General features: G+C 39.1%; 1 pseudogene; it reads right to left on the bottom strand.

Annotated features, from left to right (window-relative positions):
* LOC148030970 (2-Cys peroxiredoxin BAS1, chloroplastic pseudogene) overlaps nt 1-15,173 on the bottom strand; it is a 34,670-nt pseudogene extending 19,497 nt beyond the window's left edge.
* Nucleotides 15,174-22,886: the final 7,713 nt, after the last annotated feature.

Raw genomic sequence — 22,886 nt, 5'->3', positions numbered from 1 at the left:
TAGATAGGATTTCTTTTCCATTGGCAAGTTCCATAAGCAACCTAGATGTAGGTATTGTGTCTATACCTAATTTCTTGGCACATTTTGGTGATATGAATGAGTGTGTGCTTCCACAGTCAATCAAAATTTTAAGGACTTATCTTGATATCAGTGGTGTTTGAATCACCAACAAAAACTAGCGATTTTGGACCTTTCTTATGAAAGGTGGCATGAACTTGTGCCCTCTCCATATCAGCTTTCATAGTTGGGTTTCCCTCTTCTTCAAGCTCTTTAAGAATTACAACAGATGCATTTCCATTTGTAATTGAAGCTTGGTTCTGACCTTTGTACTATTCTTGGCGAGGAATTTGGCCAAGGTTTGGACACTGTCTTTTAAAGTGGCTTGGCTCATTATAGTGGAAACACCTAGATACTCCTAAATTACTTCTTGTAGGTATGAAGTTTCCAACTGCATTTGTTTTGGCCCTCTTTCCTTAACTAGGTGGATGCTCACCTTGGGCTCACTTAACATAGCCCTATGAAGTTCCTTTGTTTTGATTCCAGAGCCTATTATTCCTTGGCTTTGACCGAATCTCCTAAACAAGAGGCGCTATGCAAATCAAAGCATCCTGCAGATCAATTGGGTACATAGATTCAAGTCATGTGTTTAGAGGAGCATTCAATCAGTGACAAAACTTAGACACTTCCTAAGCAATAGTCATGGAAGGCACATATTTAAGAAGTAAGATAAACTTTGAGTAATATGCCTCTAGGCTCATTCACAATTGTTTTAAGTTAAAAAACTTGTTCATTTTTAGTGTGTGATAAGTTGGTGGCAAATATCAACCACACACGGCTTCTTTCAGCTTTTCCCATGTAAGTCCTTGGTCTTTACACCATTGTTTCCACCACAAGCATGCCTCACCATTTAATTTCAACTTGGCGATCATAGCATGATTAACGGGGGTATTTTGTGTTGCAATAAAGTAGTACTCCATGTTCTCAATCCAAATCTCTACCTCAGCTTCAACATCTTTATACTTGCCATAAAATTTCAGTGGCTTTACTGACTTAAGGAGATACTTCTTCTCCTAAATTTTAGTTGGACTAGTGATAGTTGTATTACCCTAGGTCATCATAAGTTTCACAAATTAGTTTAGCACTTAAACTTTTCAGCCTCATTTCCACATTAATATGTCTTACTAGTTTTGTAAAATAATGATGGGTTAAAGAGCACAATATTTTTACAAAATCTAGCCTTGATGTTATCTTTTATTATAAGTAGCCATAAGCTATGATTTTTACAAGTAAGGGATATTTTCAAATGGCAGGTGTTTACAAGTAGAGTTACATCAGCATTGATAGGTTATGGATACTTTAAGATTATGGAAAATCTTTTCTTTTTCAAGGATGGATATAAGTTACATTCATGTAGAAGAAAGTAGGAAAATTGTTGTCTATGTCTAGAAACCTATACTGTGAAAATGGAAGATTTGGAAAACCATGGATAAGATAATCTCGATACTTGCGACATCCTTGGATTATAATCCTGTTGACTAGGATTACCTTTAGTACTTTGTCATAGACATAATGGTCTAAACATGTCTGTCGATCACTAGTAATCATAAGTGGATTCCTTCTGGATGGATAAAAGATAAAGGCCTCAACTACTTTTAAATTTTCCATCCATTCAAGGCATTTCGGATTAGTCTAGATGTTAAAGAATCAATCAACCTCAATGTAACAATAATGCTCATCCCAAAACCATCTTATTTCGTGATTTACAGGGGATGGATCGTATAGGCGATTGAGTATCCTCATCATTTCTCTTCTCCACTTGTCATCCGTGGAGTTCAGTGTATATGTGTACATTGCTTGAAAAACAAGGAACTAGTTCGAAGCTTCCTTATTTTGCCAAAGTTAATCCCTTTTAACAATTAGCAGGCTGATTATTACTTAGAACAGTTGGTCTTAAAAACCATAGATTTTTTTTATTTCAATTATGCTCTACTACCACGTGTCATGTGCCTACCTAACAATTCCTTGGCAGCATGTTTTAGTGGTTCATCGAGGAACTATCCTAGATGGCTTCGCCTGGCACTTGCAAAAATGCACAGGGTCTATCATCTAGGTTTCCCAGATTTCACCCTGTAACGGAAGGTATCGATTGTCTCCACGAGGTTCAACTTGCAAGCTCGGGGTTCTAATTTGACAACTGAGGTCTTAATGCATTAGCTAGCTCCATCAGAGATGTCCTACAAGGGCTTCTTGTCTAATTGGAGCAATCGTAGTTACCCTTGGTTCATGGAGTGTAATACTTTTTTCCAGCAAACAATTGGTTAGGATTTAGGGAACCTTAATGGAGTTCTGACATAGCTGCTACACCTTTTCCCTAAGATAATTATTGATCAAGGTTTTAAGACCTGACCCTAGGTAAGCCAACGCTCGACTCTACCAAAGTTTTGCTAATTAACATTTCGTTCAATCTCTTGAGAGAAGCTCCTAGCTTATTTAGACCACCCATTCGTAGGATGGATCTGTTAGGGATATCACCCACCCACTTTTCACAAATGGTTTTCTGTAGTTTTCTAATTATCTATCACATTAAGTTATGAAATATGAAAGCAACTTCGTTAATTAGCCCATTATCAAAGGTTCCTTTGCGTAATTTTTGGGGCATAACACAAGGATAGAGAAAATAGTCTTTTGGCAAGACATATTTTGCAAAGTTATTTACAATGATTTTCCCCTTTTGTCTATGCAAAAGATAAACCTCCATTCATCCAAAAATCCATTCTATCTGTGCAGGAGAAAAGAAACCCTCCAATATTTTCGTCCCTTCACTAATATCGGGGATTCCAGGATCCCATCCTGATTCTTATGAGGGTTAGGCAATTCTTAGGAGTGATTGAGAGATTTATGGCTAGAGCCCCCTGGCACTCCCGCCTCCTCCTGCCTAATGGATTTCTCACTGAGCGACATTTTGCTATCAGGGCCAGTCCAAAGCTCCTTGTTGTGGCAGTACAAAATAATCCCCTTGGAGCAGGGTTCCTTATCTAACCATGGGGGAGGCATAGCAAGATCTTTTCTCTTATTATCCTGATTATATATTTACAATCAGATCTATCTACTACAAGCACAATCAATCTTTCCTATGAATCCATTAATGCATGCATAAATAAAAAAGAAATAGCAACAAGTGTTTTTAGCATACGAAGCAGCCCTACCCAAATCTAGGGTTTCTCTTTTAAGGTCCCACCTTATTCTTAGGGTTTTACTTCTCTACTTGCAACTCTTTTTTGAGATCTACAAGTTATTTCACAAATCTGAAATCTATTTTATCCTTATGAAAAATTTAGTATTTTCACCCTAAAAGATAATATGGGCATTTATACCTATGGTAGGCAGTTCATGTGCTACCCTGCCCTAACCTATGCTTAACACAATTTCAAATGCTTTTCCAAGTCTGTTTAGACTTTAGAATTTGTATTGTCAAATTCTTATCAATGTCCAACAAGAACTACTAGCTTCTGATATTTATTTAATTTTGTGATATTGATAATTTTAGGGTTGTCGAGTATTTCATAGTTGTTTTTGCTTCAACACTCTTGATATTTTAGGTTAGGTTCTCTTGTTGACTCATACGGGCGTCAACTCATGATATTGATGCTCTCATTAATATAATTGTTTATATTAACATTGCTTGTGTTTTCAGTAAGAAAATAATTTTTATTTTATTGTAATCATATTCTATGGTTTAATCGACGATGTCTAATGCCGAACTTTCAATGTTATCTAGAAAGATTAATTTTCATTTAGTTATAACCTAAGTGTAATGATAATTGTTTTTCTAAAAACTTTATTCTAAGCAATGAAAAAATCGTAAGTGTTATTTTTTAAAATCTTTCATACATTGATTTATATTTTCACATATCTAATTTATGTGTGTCTAGTACATATTTTCTTATGTAAATTTTTATTGATTTAATGCATTGATTATTTTATGATTTTATCTAAATAATTTTCTATGAGTGATTATAAAATTTATATGTATCTATTTATCATAAGTAAAATAAAATAAAGAAAATCATTTTCAAGGAAAAATTATAAAATATTTCCTTTTCTATCAATGTCTAGCATTTTTTTGTTATTTTGATTATGTATCATTAATAAAATACTAATAAATATAATGAAATAAACCATAATTAAGATATTTTCTTAATGATAGGCATATACTCCTTTTCCAAGTGAAAGAGTCTTTTTATTAAATAGTTAATTATTATATTACTTAGATTTTTTTCGTGAGCGGAAGTTATTTCTGCATTTTCATTAGAATGCATTTATAATATTTTAAAGCCAAATAAAGCGATAAGCTTATAAAACATTAATTTTTTCCAAACTTACGAGATGTTACGTCTCTTAGGTTTGTTGTCAATGGGGGTTTCACCAATTCCTACCGTGTCATTTTCTCCATCGGTTGCATTCCTTGATTCTCTTGCTTCAAATGGGCTTTTTGAATTTTTGTGACCTCACAGAGCCATCGAATGTCAAGCAAAATTGACATGGTAGTTCAGGAGAGTTGGTGGTCGTCCAAAAAAATTTCACAAGCATTATGCTTAACGGTATGGTCATATGGGATGAATGCATAACAGGGGGTAGAGAAACTGAAAATGAGATAGAAGTTTAGCAAGAGGGGATCAAAATTGCATCTATCCCTAACATTTGAGAAGGCCTATCTCTCTCCCACACTCTCTTACTCTCCAATTTCCACAATATGATGGCCTATGAATCTCTCTTTCACTCACTCTCTCTCTTAGTCAACATGAAGAGGAAGGGGATACTTTCTCTTTCAAGCTTCAAAGCTTCGATGGATAAAAGAAGTAGGGAAAATTTTCCATCATCAAGAGGTCTTCCTTCTTGCTTTTCTTGTGAAGGACAGGGGGTGCATTTATAGGCATAAGGGGGAGCATGGAGTTGACTCATTCTTTTGGCTACTTATTAAGAGGAAGCATGGCTATTTATAGGCATAAGGGGGAGCATGTAGTCAACTCATTCTTTTGGCTACTTATCAAGATCCAATTGAGTTTTTTTTAAAATGCATTTTGATTGCCTACCTATTGGATGGTGGCATGGGGATTATTATTTTATGTTTTCTCTCGCTCTAGGCATAAAAAGGTCATGGAATTTGGCTTGTTTTTTAATTTTTTTTTTTCTTCGAAACGACTTCATCCGGTGGTTTTTGGACAACTTATCTTATGACTTATTTAGTTAATAAAGTCATGTCATACTCTTTGATACTAAACTTCCTTAATATCATGCTCATTCTTGCACGTTCTTCGTCTACCGATTAAGAATTTTGTGATTTGTCTTGCGGTTATGAAATCAATGTGATCTTTGACACATTAAATGGAATTGGAAATTCTAAATCAAATATAATGTTGAAAAATTTATGATCAAGCCATTGTAATATTATTCACAAGGTGTCTTTGCTTTTTGTTGGCTGGGAACATTGACGCATCTTCTCATGTTGGATTGTAGAATTGATTTAATGCAAGACTTGATATTAAGAAAATTACATGCACTCACTTATGTGTGATAGCTCGATGAGTAATTTTTTAAATGTCTCAAGCCTGAATTCGTTTCTTGATATGAAGTGCTATGGCGGGAATATTACACAAATGGAAGCTAGTAAGACATTGTAAGGATTGAAGTGAGTGGACTAAAATGAAACTACAAGGTTATGTCTTTTTTATAGCCACATGATGAAGAGATTAACAGATTGCTACTAAATACTCTCCCACATAAACTTACAAGCCCAACATTTTTATCCACCTAACCTTACAAGTAAAGTCTCATACATTCAAGCAAAATGCTCATGGTGAGTAAAGCTCGCAATAAACACCTTATACACTTGACAAAAGGCTTATGATCAAGAATGAGAAAATACATATAGGATCATTGCTATGATATCATGTAATAATTTGTGAGTGTGCTTAAGAATACAAGGAAACAAACCGAAATGACAAGCTCAAGAAGACACTAATCATGCTAGAGATCAATCAAGAACATACACACTTGAGAGAGACTCAAAGATAGGCTATATGCAAAGAAGATGCTCCTTGCTTATTAAGTTGTTCAAATACAACTAAGCCATCTCCACATATCTCGATATGTGGGAGTGGCTCTTGGATCCTTGATATAGGAAAGGAGGAAGGCTTAGATTGCATTCACACATGCCCTAAAGAATAGACCTTCATTTGCATGTCCTCTCTTATCCACAAGTGTAGATAACAATAGTTTCTATGACCACTTTCAGCATTGTAAGAGTGGAATTTTTGCCACTAGATTAAGGGAAATGATAAGTCTTATGAAGTAATTTAAAGATATAGAGGTATATTTTATTCTAAGAGATAAGAATCAGATTGAAAGATGCCTTGGCTAGTCAAAAATGGAAGATTAGATGGTAGGAGTTACCCCGGGGGGTTCACTATAGATGTTGTATGGTATCACGTGAGTGTAAGGGAGGGGGGTTTTTGAAAGGGGACACTTAAGCATATACATTAGAGGTAGACCCCTTTTAATTTCCTATATTGAACTTAAATTTAAGGAGGGGATAGAGGGAAAAAAGAAGGGGGGGTTGCATTTGATCACCTCTCTTCATAGATTGGTTTCTCCATGGCATACAAGAGACCTTGACAAGTAAGGTTAAAACCCTAAACCCTCACATAGTAGGGTTATTGAATTAATCATAGTGTGGGAGGGGGGAGTTGGCACTCTCCCATGTTTTTGGTAGAGAGATTCAACTCCCCTTCTTCCAAAGAGAGCTTGGTGTCTGCTTGGTGTAGTCACTTTAAGTATAAAGGGGTTTAATTCACCTACTCTCTCTCCTCATGTGGTAAGGGGGCATGGGCACTCAAAAACATTGCGACACATACTTCGATGGTATCTAAGTGCCACTACATAAATCACTTTGTGATATGACCATTTTGATACTTTTAATTGCTTAGGATAATTCTGACTTTTAAAAAGAAAGTTAGTATATGTTCTATGAAGACTTACATTTAAGAAACATGATACATAAAAAGTCATACATGTACATATCTTATAAGCTTAAATAGGGGGGTATATTACTCTTACAAGCTTCATAAATAGGGGTTTTTTAGACATCCTTGCATGCAGGTGACATGTCTTCTTTATTATGAGTGAACCCCCCATGGAAGTTACATACCTACAAGATCCTAAGTTTCAAGATAGTGAACATCTACAAGACATTATTTATTTTTAGGAGATATGAGAGCATCTAGATCACTTAACAAAGACATCATTTTACAATGAAATTAGTAACATTTTGGAAGCATTGCTATGATAGAGTATGCAATGGCCATTTTTCCAATGATATCATTAGTAGGAAAATACTCAAAGCAGGATATGTTTGGCCAGTTCTACATTAGGATGTTAAATTCTGGTGCAAGGCTTGTGGTGCATGCCAAAGACTAGGGCCAAGGAATCTCACTCACGAACCTCAAATCTTTGTTAAATCATATGCGCCATTTGAAAAGTATTATATTGATGCAACTGGCTCTCTTCCATGTAGCTCAAAAGAAATAGATAAGTGGGAGTGGACCACATGATGAGATAGGCATAAGATATTGCTACAAGAAGGATCATCACCAAAGTAGGAAATTTTATTTTTGAATCCATTTGTTTGTTTCAGATTTGGAACTCCACTAGAGATTATTTCAAATAGGGGAGTAGGCTTTCGTGAAGACCTTGTAAAAGACCTCATGGAGAGACTAGGCATCTAGCATAGGTATTCTACTCCTTATTATCCCCAAAGCAATGGATTAGCAGAGAAGGTTAATGTAATGATTTATAAAATCATCACTAAATAGGTTTACTCCACTTTATTTGGTCTATAACCAAGAGGCACTCTTGCCCATTGAGATACAACCAACGCGCTAGAGAGAAATAATCTTAGACCCAATGAGAAAATAAAACAATGCACTCTAAATGTTGAAAGATTGTAATAAGACAAGGAAAAGACAATCTAATATTATGCGACCCAAGCATGGAAAAAAATAAAGAAGTTCAATGATAAGCTCTCAAATAAGGAAATTATGAAAGTGTATCTTGTGCTTAGGTACAATAATAAGAAGGATGGAAAGTTTGAAGCCAAATGAAAAGGACTTTCTGTTATACTAGATAGGTACTTTAATGGCAGCTATTAGCTATAGGACATCTTGGGCAAGATGCATAAAACCCAAGTAAATGACTAGATATTGAAACTGTATTAATGTAGGGTCTTCCACCATTGTGTGTCTTCACGAGAAGAAGACCTTGTGAGGCTATTGACACCAAAATAAACATAAAGGCAATGTTAGAGGCATGAATAGCTCTAGCTTAAGGAGAGGAATAAATATGATGGGTGTATTTCACAACATTTTATTCTTTCCATGTGAACCTTCTCTTATAATTTTGTAAGGTGTACATTGCTTTTGGGCATGTAGTTTGATCCTTCTATAGGAACCAAAGTTTGTAAAGGCTTGCATATTTTTTACCAAATAAGATAGATATATTTTTTCCTTAGAAAATTTCTTTCTTGAAATAAATTTCTTTGGGAATATTTATCTAAAAGTAATCCTCTTTGAAAATATTTATCTATAATAATTCTATCATTGAGCTGATGGATTTGGAGATGGACCACATGATATTTTAAAAAATCTTGGAGTAGTGCATAAGAGTGTCCTCACATTTAAAGAAATGGTACCAAGCATACAAGGAGGTAAGGAAGTCGACACGAGGACAAGAAAGTATGATAACCCCTTCTATAAAAAATTCAAACTTGTTAGTTACTTGGAGCAAGATCTTTAAATATGAAAGATGGAGGTGGGTTCAAGCTTGGATACATATATTTTTGAGTATTTTAAGAAAATGCTCCAATAATTCTCATGTGTATTGTATACACTCGATTTTCTTTTTCTTCTCTCTTATATTTTGCTCATCTCACTTTTTCTAGCCTATTATTAAATTCATTATGATATTTTTATTTTTTTAATATTTGGAGTTTTATAAATGGTACATACATGGAAAAAGCTTTGGTTCACCAAAAGAAGAAAAGACAATAATATATTTGTACATAAGAGGATTCATAATAAAGGCCACATCTACAATGATAGAGGCCACATCTACATAAGAGGATTCATAATAAAGGCCACATCTACAATGATAGAGATGTTAGACTCTTCTTAATTATTCAAAGCCTTTTCCTCCATATATCTCTCTACAAAGTGAGTTTCTTTTTCTTTTGGAGGATGAGAACATATTATAAACAAAGTATATATATATCTTCTCATATTCTCTCTACTCAAACCGTTGTAAAATTATCCAATCCATATTGTAAAATCTCACATTATACTAGTAATGCACACACACAAATCTTTCTCACATTTTTCAAGAGGATCGTAACAAAGGTCACATCTTAGACTTCACTTAATTATTATTTAAAGCATTTTCTTCCATAAATCTCTCTTCAAAGTAAGTTTCTTTTCTCTTTGGATGATGATAATATATTGTAAGAAAAGTATACACCTTCTCACATTCTCTTGACTCAAACCCTTGTAAAATTATTCACTCTATATTATAACACCTTACACTATACTAGTAATACACACACACAACTTTTTCTCACATTTTTTGACCTTTGTAGTTTACTTTTCATTTTCTTATTATTTTCTCTACGAAGCTTGACTATGAAGACTTATATATGCAAGACTATAAAATGCATTATGAAGGAAGACTTCATGCACTACCATCTAGTGCATCATCCAATTTAGGGCTATAATCCATCAAGATTATACTTGATTAATTGGGATTAACACATAATATAATCTATCCAAGTGCCTAGTAAAAAGAGGATCCTTTTGAGTCTTTAAGGGAGGATACAAATACTCCATGCTAGTATCATTCTCGTCCACCTCTATTCTCTTTCTCTCCTTCATCATTCCCCCATCCATCTCCAAACTTCATCACCCTCCTTGCTCCACAGTTCATTATACCATCACCCTGTTCCACTCATATCCAGTATCTCTTCATTATCCCAAATCTCCACATTTTACTATCCCAAACCCTCCGTACCATTATCTTCTCCACACCCCCTCCTCTTTCTCTTCCTACATCATCACTACCATTATCCTTTCACTTATGTGTGCATGGCCCCCCCTACTATTTTGTGCTAGAATCTATTAGTTGTAACTCTAAATATTAGTTTCTGCAATTATTTATTTCATATTGCACCACACCTTCTCCTCTCTTTCTTTTTTACATCATCACCTATTTACTCACATGTGTTAAAAATGACATACTCCACTTCTAATTTGACTAGGTAGTGTCACTTTCACATTCCTTAGTATAAGGAGAGGCAATATCTAGACAAGTGGCTATCATGGCATACATAAGACTGCCCACTACGGATGCATAGGAAATCTTGGCCATCTCGGCCTTCTGCTCATCTATCTCTATGGACAATCAGCCTATGATACCTTCACATAAGAAGGCAATGGACAGTCAATAAGCTTTACGTCCTGCATGCGGAAGCGCTGAAGGACTTTATGAATGTACTCCCTCTGTGACAAGTAGAGGAGTCCCTGATGCCTATCGTGTCTAATGCGCATACCAAGTATATGAGCGGCCTATCCCAGACCTATCATCTCAAAGCTCTTCTTGAGATGAGCCTTAAGAGCATCTAGCTCATCATGAGCTTTCTCTACTATTAGCATATCATCCACATAGAGTACCAAAATCAATAAAGAACCATCACGGGCTTTCTTCGTGTAAAGACACTGATCCATAGCACTCCTGCTGTAGCCCTGTGACTGTATAAAGGCATCAAACTTATGATACCACTCCCTAGGTGCCTGTTTCAAGCCATAAAGACTTTTCTTCAATTTGCACACCAGGTGCTCCCTGCCAGGTTCTACAAAGCCCTTAGGCTACTCCATATAAATCTCATCATGCAAGTCTCCATGTAAGAAATCCATCTTGACATCCATCTGGTATAAATCCAAGTCAAGCTGAGAAACCAAAGCCAAGACTAAGTGCAAGGTGGTCATCTTAATCACATGAGAAAAGACCTCATCAAAGTCAACACCATGCTCCTGCTTAAAACCCTTTGCTACCAATCTAGCCTTGTATGCCGTCTTGGGGTGTCCAGGGGTACTTTTTAGCTTGTACACCCACTTGCATGGCAAAGCCTTCTTGCCCTTAGGCAAGGAAACCAAATCCCAAGTCTCATTCTTATGCAAGGAGTTTATCTCAGACTGCATAGCCCTCTCCCAGGAGTGACTGTCACCCCTGCGCATAGCCTCATCATAAGTGAAAGGCTCTCCTACATTTGTAACCAGGACATAATGCATCGAGGGCTGAAATCTATCAGGTGGACGTCTGTCTCTAGTAAATTGTTTCACAGTAGGCTCTGCTGCCTGCCCAGCTACCCCTCCAACACCCTGACCATGAGCATCTACTGCAGCTATAGGGCTGTCCAGCTGGCTGTGTGGGAGCTCTCGGCTCCTCCTAAAATATGACCCTGTGGATATCAACAACTCTCTCAGGCTGCTGATGCATCTCGTCTTCATGGAAGACTACATCATGACTGCAGATGACTTTCCACGCCTACGGATCCTAGAGAGATGGTAATCCATCTCGCCTACATCCCCATAACCAAGGAAAATTCATTTGACACTTTTAGGATCCAGCTTACTTCTCTTGTCCCAGGGCACATGGCAAAATGCCTCACATCAAAAGACACGGAGATGCGCATAAGAGGGAGGTTTTCTAGTCCATATCTCCCCTGCAACTTGGAAATCCAAACCACTAGAAGGTGATCTGTTTATGACATGTACAACTGTACTAACTACCTCAGCCCAAAAGCTCTGTGGTAGGCCTGTATGGCTAAGCATACTGCGTGCATGCTCCTGGATGGTTCTATTCATCCGGTCAGCCAAACCATTCTGGGGCGGTGTAGGGGGTGGTCAACTGATGCTTAATACCCCTCTCATCACATAACTGCTCAAAAGCACGTGAGACATACTCACCCCCATTATCTATGCTTACGCATTTTAGCCTATACCTAGATTGGTTCTCAACCAATGCAAGCCATCTTTGAAACACAACCAAGACATCGGATTTCAGCTTAATGGGATAAGTCCAAACTTTTCGTGAAAAATCATCTATGAAAGTAACAAAATACTTGGCACCACCCATAGACTGACAAGGCATGGGGCCATAGACATCCGAATGTACTAATGCCAAGGGCTCACTCATGTGTGGCCTACCAAACTTTTTATGTGTAGACCTAGTTTGCCTGCCATAAAGACAATGCTCACATGAATCAAAACATGCATAATCAAGGGGCGGTAAGTACTGCAAACCAGAAAGTATTTTCATTCCCTTCAAAGACATATGGCCCAAACGGGCATGCCAAAGAGATACATGTGGGATAGAACCCACAGACAAAACATGATCAAGGAAAGAAATGGGTACAATCAAGGGATATAGGCTGCCAGCCTTGGCACCTCTCGTAATCACAAGTCTGCCACGAGTGATCTTCCATGCAGAGTCTCCAAAAGATACATGATAACCTGCATCATCAAGCTGCCCAGCTGACATGAGACTGCGTGCCAAAGCACGTACATGACGTACATCCTGCATAACAAAACTGCTACCAAAAGGAAACTGCAACCTAACATCACCAATTCCCACAATATCAAGAGAGTTGTCATCACCCAAGCGCACAGAACCCGAAACAGTACGGTATGAATGAAACCACTCTCGGCAAGGTGTCACATGAAAGGACGCACCTGAGTCCAAGAGCCAACACTGTGCATACATAGAGTGTATCTCTGTCATCTGCGAAGCACTAGAAGAAGCTGCAAGGATATAATCATCATCAACATCCTCAGGCTGCATAACATTGATCTCTTCAATTTTAACACTAGACTTTGCAGGCACTATGCTGTGATCAAAAGACTTATCCTGCACTTTGTCTTTCCCCTTATCTTTGCGCCTTTCATTGTGCAATTCATGGCATTGTGGCCTAATATGGCCCTTTTTGCCACAATGGTGACAAGTAACATCTGCATTCCTGCCATGGGATTTGCTACGTGACTTCCCACGAGACTTGGACCGAGATTTCTGAGAATCCCATCCACGGCCACTGCCACTGGCACTGTCATGCTTTCCATATCCATCATTCCTGCCTCTAATTGTCATAGCATGCGACACACGAGAGGCATCCAAATTCTTACGGTTAACCTCTTCCTACAGAACATTTGACTCGATGGACTTGTCTTGTCATAGAGGTTCTTGATTTTATCCCACAATTGCCATGCACTATGTTCTTCCTTAAATACATTGTAATGAACCTGTTCTGTGAGAGATAATACAATAGTGGACTTGCATGACTCATCAAGCTCAAGCCATTCCTCATCTGGCATAGTTGTAGGCAGATGCCCGCTCAACCTCAAAGGTTTGATCTGCGATTCTCGCACCAACACCTGCCAAATCTAGCTCTTTCAATAAGAGTAATTCGTACCATCAAGCTTAGTGATGTTGAAAATAGCATGTTCAGTGGATGAACTCGTCATAATGTAGGCTAGAAGACTATAGGCAGTTCAAAACTGCTTGTTGTTTACTACAGGAAATTACCAAACAATCACCAAAATAGAGAGAAAATGGTGACAAAAGTGTAATCAAAGCTGTTGCCCACTAAGTACTAGTGAAAGTACATCATTTCAGAATATTTCAGCATGAAAAATTCATGTCAGTCCATACATATATGCTTGCTGTAATAAATTACAGATTTCAGTAAATGAGAGCTAACAGTGCCAAAATCAGATCCCAAGTCAATCAGATACTGCCAAGACCAAAACTGGCATCATGCGCGCATAACATAGGCATATGGCAATCGATAAGCATGAATCCAACACCCAAACATGTCATACAAATATCTACCAGTGAGTAGGCACACCCCCCAATCAACGGGGCAAAGTGTTTCTGCCACTACCAAGACTTGACACAAGTAGGTGTTAGCTCACAAAGAGAGGGACCCAAAGCAAAGAGTCAGCTCATAAGCATTAGAGGAACCAAGACATATGAACCATGCATCATCCTAAAGGGCAAAAGATCCCAAATAGTCTCAAAAGCTCAAAGAGCATAGACCGCCTGCTCAATGGCTAAAGACACTCCCACTGGCACAAAAGCCGTAAATATCAAGCAACAAAGCTCGAACAAAGCATGTACAGGCACCAGTGACTAGTGTCCAAGATCAAGCATCAATGGTACATCCTGAACATGTAGGCTGTAGAGCATCCGTATGTAGCATCCATAAGCATGTAAGACATCAAGTACATCCCAAGATACAACTCTGGCAATCCAATAAATAGCTCAAGTAAGCTCCAGGAATCCAAGGTCTCCAGTAGCAATAGGCTCCAAACAATGTAACTAGAATGTAGTAATGGCATAGGCTAAGCATGTCAAGACCGGTCAGACATAAGCAACATACATGCCATAAGTACATCCAAGACGGTGTCGTATTGCTGCGCATTCGAGGTGTGAAAACCACCCGAAAGTTGTGTGTGTGATTTGATACTTTGTACATACCTAGTTGTTGTGTTTACATTTATTTTCTGCGTATGAGTATAGTGGCGAGCATGAAGGGTTGCTTTCAGTCTATGTTGAACAGGGTCAAGGAGAGAATACATTACAACTATACAAACAGATGCAAGAGGAGGGCATTTTCTCAAATCAGTAGACATTTAAGATCACATTTCATGCATGTGGTGCCCTCATTAAGAAGGAAGATGTTATGAGCATGGATGGGAAACCAAGAAAAGTTTCTTGGGGAATTTTCCGAGCATTACATGCAGATGCTCACATAGGATTACCATCGGTTTCACATGCCAATCAGTGGAGTCATTGGAAAGAATATCATGGTGCCTGGTCATCTGTACACGGTCAATCCTATTGCTGTGAATAGCAAATATTGCAATGTTTTCATAGACAATAAGCGTGTAATCAATATCGTCAACAGCAAGGAATTTGGAAAGGATTTGGTTTATGTAAGGATATTCTCGTAGAAAAGAAAGTTGATTGTTTAAGATGGTTTTTGTGGCAATTGATGCAACAATGGTGGGAAGCATTACTTACACTAGAAATGAAGAGGACTATTTTTGAAAGGGCTTAATGGAGAGGAGTGCAGAAAAACACGGAGTGGGGAAGGTCGTTGTTTTTTTTGAAAAGGTGAAGTTTTTTTTAGGAGGAGAGAGAGAACATGGTGATCAGAGAAGAAGGAGGGAAAAGCAGAGATAATACGGGAAGTCCTCTTTATAGAGGGAAAAGGGCTAAAGTTGAGAAAGGGAGGAAACGAATCTCATGAAGGGCAGCAACGAAAAGAAAGGAGTTTTAGGGAATCCAGAAAAGAAGAGAGAGTTTTTCGGTGAATCATGGGAAGCAAGGGGGTTGTATTGAGTGCTAAAGGTACCCAAAAATGATTTGCTGGATCCTCACGATCATGAAAGTCAGTTTGAGCGTTTGAGCTGAAGATTCACATGCCTGTCGCCGAACCTGTCGAACAAGACTGGGACGCAGATGATTTTGAAATACCTAGTTTAAAGGCTGGAAAGGGAAGTTCCGACGTCAAAGAGAAGAATAGCGCCTTCAAAGGAACACCATACAAGGACAAGATACAGATAGAGAATGTATACTTGGGGCCACATGGAGCTCCTCCATCAGAACTTGAGAAGCTAAAAACTGAAATTTCTGTCTGTGGATGATAACCATTTCTGCTTCCTGAAAGATACTATCCCGGATAGACCCAAAGTGGAAGTCTTTGGCTAACTGAAGTATGTTTCTCATAGATGGGCAGTGATTCCACTCCAGCCTCTTGTATTTTCCCTTGATGTACTCACGGTAGAAGACTGAATTTGCACAGGCTTTGGACCATTCAGTTTACTTGTTGCTGAATAGTTACATTACCTCAGAAGTCAGATTGCAACTGTTGGTGACATGTCTGTGAAGATGAGGTCTTATTGGGAGTTTGGCGGATCTATTACAACATACAAACCCTCTCATCTTGCTTATATGTATGATTGATCTTCTATCCTGAAATTAGTCAAGGTCCTCTGTGGTTGTGACATTGCTTTCACAAACCCTTCGACATCTTTGGTGAACCCGACGTGAAAGCGTCGCAGAAATTTCAGGATGGGAGATACTTCAGCCTCTTCTACAATTCCAGCTGCGTCTACTTCAGCTCCATCAATGACTGCTGCGTCAAGTACTTCAACAGAGGATCTAAAGCAGATTTTGCAGAATATGTCCATGTATATGCAGCTCCAAAATCAGCAGACACAATTGTATATGCAGCAGCAACAACAATTGCATCAACAACAGTTGTCTCAGCAAAGGCAACTCTATTCGGAGCAGGAGAATGCAAACAACACGACTAAGGCTATTGAAGCAATTGAAAATGAGAAGAAGCTATTTGATGGCCGTAATGTTTCAGCATATTTGAAGACATATGAGATCAAGATGGGGTTTTTTGGAGTTCCAGCTGGACTTATGAGTAAGTATTTCCTTCGTCTTGTCACACCTGCCTTGAGGGTGAAAGTGACTGATCTTTTTATTCAAAATACACATTGGCAATATTTTAAGAATGCATTGAAAGAAGAATATTTCCTTGAGGACTTTGGTATGGCTACTCGGCGGTCATTCCGAGAGTGGGTCTACATGCCAAACAAAGGTCTAGCTGCTTCAGAGTTGATTCGAGAATTTGAGGAGAGGTATAGTCAGCTTGCTGCCATTGAACAAAGAGCATTGGATGTTGAAAAAGTTGAGCTTTTCTTGCAAGCTGCAGATCCTGCTCTTCAAGAAGAATTGGGTGAGCTTCTTGAGGATCGCACGAAGCCTATGGGTCTTAAAACGGATTGGCAGGATGCTCAGGATGCAGTCTCGACTTTGACCAAGAGGAGGATATGGAAGACTCGCCTACAGAATGGTTCCATGACACCTACACCATCATCTGCTCCTATGCCTACTTCTATCCCTGTTATTTCTTCTCCTCCTTAGCCAGTTTCTTGGCCTATGCCAGTGCCTACTGTTTCCACTCCACCTACTCCTCCTGTTCCACGACCAATGCCTACACCTTTTGCTCCAAAACCATCCGCTCCATCGGTGCCTACCTCTCTTGATGACATAATCAAAGGCATAACAGATTTGACACTGGAGTCAGTCAAAGCCGAGTTGGTGGGAAAGTTGAAAGAGCAGTTTGCTTCGACTGCGCCTACTACTTCTTCTAGTGCTCCTACTGTACCTAGGAGTGCTCCTAGTGCACCTAGGAGAGACCGGAGATGTATTTGGTGTGATAGTACGGACCATCAGCATTGTAGGGATTGTGAATCTTTTCAGGATGCAAGGAGGAAGAATTTGGTATATTGAGGGCAAGATGGTAAGATTTGGTTGACTGAGACAGGAGCTCCACTTGCTACCAACTTTGGTAAAGGTGGAATGAAGAAGTTAGTGGATGACATGGCTGCGCGTACTTCTTATGTGACGACTAGAGGTGATGCTTCTGCATATGGAGTCCAGATTGAGAAGGGATCAGAGACTCAGTCAGCACTATGGACTTATGCTATGGAGACTGCAAACAAGGGAAAAATTCAGCAAACTGTTTTGACTAGTGCAGGCTCTAGCATCAGATCAGAGACAGGTTGGGACTCGCCTGTTGACAGGTACTCTATTTATGCTTATTTGGCTAAGTCTCAGGGAGCATATGCACTTGTTGAGGAGAAGCGTAAGAGGGATGAAGAAAATCCAAGTGCAGCTAAGAAGACTAGAGGGGGTGAGTTTGTTACTCCACCTACTGCAGGACCGTCTTCAAGACCAGGGCCAGATCGACAGATGGAAGATGCTCAAAAGAGAGAAAAGAGGTAAGAGCCTAGAGAGAGAAAGCAGCCAGGGTTGACACGAAATACAAAACTGTGGATAAGAAGGTGAAGCCGGTTGCTGTACCGCTTCCACCTGATAGTGATCAACAAATAGGTAGGGTTGCTAAACAGCCAATTTTGAGGAATCCGGAGCATATTGGTCGTAAATTTTCAGCAGAGACTCTTGCTGAATTGAAAATTGGAAATGGTGATTTCTTGTTACCCATAGAGAAGCAATGCTTTCAGGAGATGCTTGAGCGACATGGAAGGGGATTTGCTTTTTTCCCGCATGAGATTGGATGTGTGAATCCTGATATTGTTGCTCCTATGGTCATTTTTACTATTCCTCATATTCCATGGAATCTCCGACCTATTCCAGTGCCTAAGGCACACCTGCCAAAGATGATTGATTTATTGAATGAGAAAATCAAGATGGGAATCCTTGAGCCTTCATCTGCACCATACTCAAATAGGTGGTTTACAGTTCCAAAGAAGAATGGTACTCTCCGATTTATGCAGGACATGCAGCCAGTGAACAGAGTTACTATCAGGAATGTTGGTATAGGTCCAGTTGTGGATGAGTTTACAGAAGCATTTGCTGGACGTGCCATCTATTCTTTAGGTGATTTGTATTCAGGATATGATCAGTTTCAGCTGGCTTTGGAAAGCAGGGACATAACCACCATGAGAACTCCTATTGGGCTTGTCAGGATGTGTACCTTGCCTCAAGGTGCCACTAATTCTGTTGCACATATGATGAATGCCATGCATAAGGTCCTTCGTGATTATATATCTAAGCTTACCATGCCTTTCTTGGATGATGTGCCCATTAAGGGGTGTGTAGAAGAAGAGAAAAATGAGAGTCTAAATGAGCAGGGATGCAGATCCTTTGTGGCTGATCATATTTCAACATGTGAGAAGATTTTGGCCAGGTTAGAAGAAGTGAACTTGACACTTTCAGGGCAAAAATTTGTTTTTGGAGTGAATGAGGTTTTCATTGTTGGACATATGTGTGGATATTATGGCAGGAAACCCTCACCTGATAAGGTGAATGCTATAGGAAAGATTGCGGAGTATTGTTCTACCACTTCAGAGGTACGGAGATTCATTGGAGCTTGTGTGTTTTATATGATTTGGATACCTCATTTTTCACACATAGCAGATTGTTTATATCAGCTGCTTCGAAAGGGGCAGAAATTCTATTGGGATGAGAGCCACACTAGAGCCATGCGAAAATTGAAGAAGTTATTGCAGAATGCTCCTACTCTCAAGAAAGTGGATTATAATTGTGGAAAGCCTATTGTATTGACAGTTGACACTAGTCCAATTGGCATAGGTTGGGCTGTGGATCAAGATGATACAGATGGAAATAGGTATGCTATTCAGTTTGGGGCGAAAGTCCTAAATGAGAGACAGAGGAGATATCTGCAAATCAAGAGGGAGTTATTGGGGATTGTTACGGCTCTCAAATGTGACAAGGAGTACTTTATTGGAGCTTTAGTTGTGGTAGAGACAGATTGCTTGCCATTGATTTGTATGATCACGAGTTGCTCTACTCCGGATATAGCTATGCTGAGATGGATTGTATACATCAAGTCATTAAATCCGGAATTTAAACACATAGCAGGGAAGGATAATCCAGTGGCAGATATGTTGTCTAGAGCCAGATATGATGATGAGGAGATTCTACTTGCAGAAGAGGATGATGCAGAAATTTCAGCCACTATGGTTGATCATGTTTATCATGTCTATGATATTGTGGCTTTTATAGAAGAACTCTATGTTGGAGATTGGTTGCAGATTGGCAGGTACCTTAGTACACTAAGCAAAAGAGATGAATGGACAGATGAAGAGTTCAAGAAGATCAGAAGGAAAGCCTATGGTTATTTTCTCAAGGACGGATTTCTTTGGAAGCATCTGAAGAAAAGAGGTGGATTACCTTTGCGGGTTGTCTGCGATAGAGAGACACAGTTACAGGTGATGAGGGAGTTTCATGAGAGTCCTTGGGCTGGTCATAGAGGAGTGTGGGCTACTTATGAGAAAATCAAGGAGAAATATTAGTGGAAAGGCATGTATAGAGATGTTTCTCACTTTGTTGAGACTTGCAGAGACTGCCAGATGTATTCGGTAGTGCGTCATTGAGATGAGCTTCATCCGACCTATCCACTATGCATTCATTATAAGTGGGTAGTTGATTTGGTTACCATGCCTATGGGTCTATGGCAGATGAGGTATATTGTTTTGGCTAGAGAGTATCTTACCAATCATGTTGAGGGCAGATCTTTGAGAACGAAGACCACTAGTGCAGTGTGTAAGTTCTTATTGGAAGAAATTTTCTACAGGTATGGTTGTGTGGGTAAGATCATTGCGGATCGTGGTGAATTGGATGCATATGAAGCTAGGGAGGTTTTCTCTCAGCTAGGAATCAAGTTGGCTCTAATCAAGTTGGCTGAAAAATATGGTGGCCAAGCTTCGGAGGGGTCTGGTTAAAGCCAAGGAAGGCCTCAAACAAGCTCCAGCAAGGGGAGAGCAGCCCACATATGAAATGAGAGCTGGGAGTGTAATGGCTGCCCTGTTTTAAGAGGGCTGAAAATTGAGGTAAACCCTACAAAGAGTGAAGAAATACCTCTGTGTGAATGCCTTGAGGGTGCCCAAAGGGGCCGAGAAGGTACTCAGGAAGCTGGGGAGTGACGGGAGCTCGAAGGAGTCGAATATGGCTATCGGGAAGGAGACCCAATGTGAGTGAGGAGTCGATGGAAAGCTAAGAATGCCATGAACCAAGCTCAAGAGTCGGGAAGCTGAGCTCTGATACTAGTTGAAAGGTGAGAGGGATCGAAGCTTGCACTCGAGAGCTATGGCGAGAGAGCAAGAGCAAGAAAGAGAGAGGCAAGAAATGGGAACTCGAACAGTCACAATGTGTGACCGGGCCTTCCTTTATTCAAATTGTCACTAAAAAAGAATAAAGAACAAAGTGACGATGATGGGCGCCCGCCACCTGCAGTGTGTAGTGGCGGTGACTATCAGTGTAGTAATACACGGGTTGCTAGGCGGAGGCACCTTTACCCCCAACACTTTTAGCCCCCCCTCTCTCCTCCTTAAACTAAGGAAAAGAGGGGAGAAGAATATTAAAATAATCCTCGTGTCTCTCCACTTTTGCAATCTCGTTTTGTCTTTTTTATATTGTCTACAAAGATATACTCAGATTCCTTCTCTCTCCTAATTCAAGAAGTTTTTTTCAACCAAAATTTCTATTAAAAAAGGAGTTAGTTATGGGAGTGTGGTGCTTCATTTTCAATGCAAAATGATTAGTAGATACAAGATAATTGATTTTTTAATCGAGAACAAGGAAAATGAAATTTTGAAAGTTCATTTTAAGATATTTTGGGGATTTTTTATATCCTAGCTTTTGGTCAAAAAACAAACCAAGTGGTCAAATTTTGTGTTTTTTGGAGATGTTTTTGGAGGCAAAATAGAAATATCTAAAATACGAAAAGTCTTGGACATCCCTACCCTCTGAGCTATTTTCCCTCATATCTATACTCTCTCATGGCTCTATTGTGACCTCTTCTCTGTGTTTATGCAACCTTCATTAATAGAGTGAATTACTTACACCCTCCTTTCCCTTGGCACCTTTGTGTGCCTCTTTGTGCATCTCCACTCTACCTCTTGAGGCAACCAAGTAGGCTCTCCGTTTCTATTAATAGTAAAATGAATATAGGAAAGAAGGAGCTGCATATTGAGATAGAGATTGAAAATGCCCCATTATTCAAAAGAACCCAGCGTACCAGTGTCAATCCTCAGGTTTTGCAGAGTTACAGGCAAATGGGATTGAAACATGTGGATTTGTGGGTTGATGGGGGAATCTACCCAATTGACCCCTTAAACAATAGACCTCCAACTTTCTCAAGAATCACAAATTTGCTGAAGTATGTGTGCAAGGGTGAAAATGGGTTACTTGATTATACTAGGTGGCTCAATGATCAAGTGCTCAAAGTATTTACAACTTGCCAAGCAATGATAAAAAATTACCATGATGTGATCGCTGCACATCAACTTCATATACAATAGCTCATAGGACAAGTGGTACAACTGAATGACACTATAATTCAACAAAACAATAGAATTATTTCAATGCAAGACACTATCCATGACATTGGTATCTCATATGAGGAGGCGAAGCCACAATTGGACGACTTGAGAAAGATCAACAACAAGCTAACACAAGAGCGCAAACGAAAGAAGGAGCCAATCAATGAGTTAGTTGTGAATAGTGGCCAGTGGAAGTGACGTATCAAAGCATGTAAGGTAGCTCAGAAAGAGAACCTAGGTGAGGGTGAGGTTGGATCGTGTATTAGTAAATTGTTGAAGGCAAGTACATTGGAAAATGCTTTGAGCAATCATAAGTTTAAGGCTGTGAAGGAAAAGGTGATTGAGTGCACATTAAAAGATGTGTCAAATGAGTTCTCAACTGTGGATGCACAATCTATTTGTGACAGGGTCGGCATTAGCACAACGATGTACTCAAAGATATTCAAAGGTGTGAAGGTTGGGTTTGGTCGTGTGCTGAACAGAAATAGAATTGTGCCTCTTCCTCAACCTTCAAAGTTAATAGAGGCCCGGCGGCAACTTAATACAAAGGTTTTGGAGCTAATACGAGATCCCATGAATGTTCAATGCATGGAAACACTAAAGGTTGGGACCAAAAATGCATATGAGTTGAAGTTCATCGAACTCAACAACTACTATTTAGATTTATACAAGGTGCAGTCGGAAAGGGTAATGTACTACAATATGTCTATTGAGGAATGTAATGGTAAATTGTAGTTTGTTATAAATTTAGATGAAAGTGAGGTTATCAAAGGAGTAAAGTTTGAAAGAATTAGTGTAACTCTGATGAATAGAACTTTACAATTCGACTAGAACAACCCAAGG

The sequence above is a fragment of the Lygodium microphyllum genome, chromosome 9 (genome assembly GCF_053477565.2).
Source record: "Lygodium microphyllum isolate KBCC chromosome 9, Lygodium_microphyllum_v1.1.10, whole genome shotgun sequence".
Lineage (NCBI taxonomy): Eukaryota > Viridiplantae > Streptophyta > Polypodiopsida > Schizaeales > Lygodiaceae > Lygodium > Lygodium microphyllum.
The sequence above is the reverse complement of the archived record's forward strand: the minus strand, read 5'-3'. Positions and strand labels throughout refer to the sequence as shown.